The sequence below is a fragment of the Oratosquilla oratoria genome, chromosome 28 (genome assembly GCF_046742065.1).
Source record: "Oratosquilla oratoria isolate Oo_2021 chromosome 28, ASM4674206v1, whole genome shotgun sequence".
Taxonomy (NCBI): Eukaryota; Metazoa; Arthropoda; class Malacostraca; order Stomatopoda; family Squillidae; genus Oratosquilla; species Oratosquilla oratoria.
This window is the reverse complement of record NC_134804.1, coordinates 39,441,242-39,443,741: the sequence shown is the minus strand read 5'-3', so window position 1 is coordinate 39,443,741 and position 2,500 is coordinate 39,441,242.

The following is a 2,500-nucleotide window of genomic DNA, read 5'->3' as shown; positions in this document are numbered from 1 at the left end:
GGAAGTGTGGAGTTTCCAGGAAAGAATCGTAGTGGAGAGTTGATGGTGGAAATGTGTCTAGAAAGAGAGTTGATGATAGCAAATACAGTGTTTCGGAAGAAAGTCAAGCATAAGTACACATGGGAGAGGGTGGTGGAGGGAAGGGTGGTAGATAGAGCGCTAATGGATTATGTAGTGGTAAATAGGATTATGATAGGAAGAGTTAAGGATGTACATGTGCTAAGGGGAGAGGGTGGGGGAATATCAGATCATTTTTTGGTGGAAGGTAAGCTGAGAGTGGAGGATAGATGGAGAAGGAGGAAAGGGACAAAAGGTAGGGAGGTTCTTAGAGTGAACTCCTTGAATGAAAAGGAAAAGGAGAAGGAGTACGAAAAGAAGCTGAAGGAGGAGTGGGAGGGAGTAAAGGATAGAGGCAGAGATGGGTGTGGAGGAGGAATGGGGATGGTTCAAGGAGGGAGTCTTAAAGTGTGCAAGGATGGTGTGTGGAACAAGAAGGACAGGGGGAAATAGAAGAAAGGGTAGTGAATGGTGGGATGAGGAAACAAAGAAGGCTGTAGAAGAGAAGAAGCGAGCATTCACAGATTGGTTACAAAAGAGGACAGGGGAGTCATATAGAGACGTACAAAGAAAAGAAAAGAGAAGTAAAGCAAAAGGTAAAGGAGGCAAAGAGGAGAGCAGATGTGAAAATGGGGTAGGAGTATGACAGAAAATTTTGAAAGTAATAAAAAGATGTTTTGGAAAGAAATTAAGAGAGGAAGAGGAGGCGAATCAAGTAGGGAAGAAAAGGTAAAAGGTACAGATGGAGAGTTGATAATGGAAGAGATGGCAGGTGAGGGGAAGATGGGCAGAATATTTTAGGGAGTTGCTGAATGTGAAGGAGGATAGGGAAGGAAAGATAGCTGCAGTGGGAAATGCGAAGAAAAATGAGAGTGATGAGTGAGGAGACTGGAGGAGAAATAAGGAAGGATGAGGTGAAGGCAGCTGTAAAGATGATGAAAGCAGGTAAGGCACCTGGTCTGGATGGATGTCATGCAGAATGTCCTGAAAAAGGGAGGTGCAGGGATGGTGGACTGGTTGGTGAGGTTATTTAATGTTTGCTGGAGAGAGGCTAGAGTAACCGGAGGACTGGAGTAGTGCCTGTATAGTTCCTCTTTACAAGGGAAAAGGGGACAAGTGTGAATGTAGTAATTTCAGAGGGATTAGCCTGTTGAGTGTAGTAGGGAAGGCTTATGGGGGGATCTTAATTGAGAGGATTAGGAGAGGAACAGAAGGAGTAATTGGTGAGGAACAGTGTGGATTTAGGACGGGTAGAGGTTGTGTAGATCAGATCTTTGGGTAAGAACAGATATGTGAGAAAAGCTATAGGAAAGGGGAAGGATGTTTTTTTGGGCTTTCATGGATCTGGAAAAGGCTTACGATAGGGTAGACAGAAAGGCACTGTGGGAGGTTATGCAGATTTATGGGATAGGAGGAAAGCTTTTGGGAGCTGTCAAGAGTTTTTATGAGAGTAGTAGAGCATGTGTCAGGATTAGAAATGGAGAGAGTGAGTGGGGTTTGAAGTAAAGGTGGGACTTCGTCAAGGATGCGTTATGTCGCCCTGGCTGTTTCAACTTATACATGGATGGGGTGGTGCGAGAGGTGAATGCTAGGGTAGTGAGTCAGGGATTGGAGATGGTTAAAGAAAATGGAGAAAAGTGGGAGGTGAGCCAGCTGTTGTTTGCGGACGACACTGCGCTTGTGGCAGGGTCAGAGGAGGGATTGAGGAAGCTGGTGGCAGAGTTTGGGAGAGTATGTGATAGAAGAAAGCTAAAGATAAATGTGGGTAAAAGTAAGGTGATGAGATGTACAAGGGGTGAAAGTGGCAGTAGACTGGAAGTGAACATTAAGGGAGAGCGACTGGAGGAAGTGGATAGTTTTAGATACTTGGGTGCAAGTGTAGCAGGAAAAGGTGGAGTGAAGGTGGAGGTAGAATGTAGATTGAGAGAAGCGAGTAAATGCCTTGGTGGTTTAAAGAGTGTAATGAGGAATAGACATTTGGGAATGGATGCGAAGAGGAGACTGTATGAAGGAGTGATTGTGCCAACAGCACTGTATGGGGCAGAAACGTGGAACATAAGAGAAGAAGAGAGAAGGAGTTTGAATGTGTTTGAGATGAGGTGTCTGAGAAGTATGGTGGGGGTTACTAGGCTAGATAGAGTGAGAAATGAGGAGGTGAGGAGGAGAACAGGGGTGAAAAAGGATTTGGGAGATAGGGTTGATGAAAGAATATTAGGATGGTTTGGACACATGGAAAGAATGAGTGAAGAAAGACAAGTAAAAGAGGTATGGAAGACAGATGTGGAGGGAGTGAACATGAGGGGACGTCCTAGGATGAGGTGGATGGATGGGGTGAAGGGGGCTTTGGGGAAGAGGGGAATGTCTGTTGAGGAAGGAAGGGAGAGGACGGAAGACAGAGGTGAGTGGAGAATGGTTGTATATGGATGATGTTGTGACTGCATGA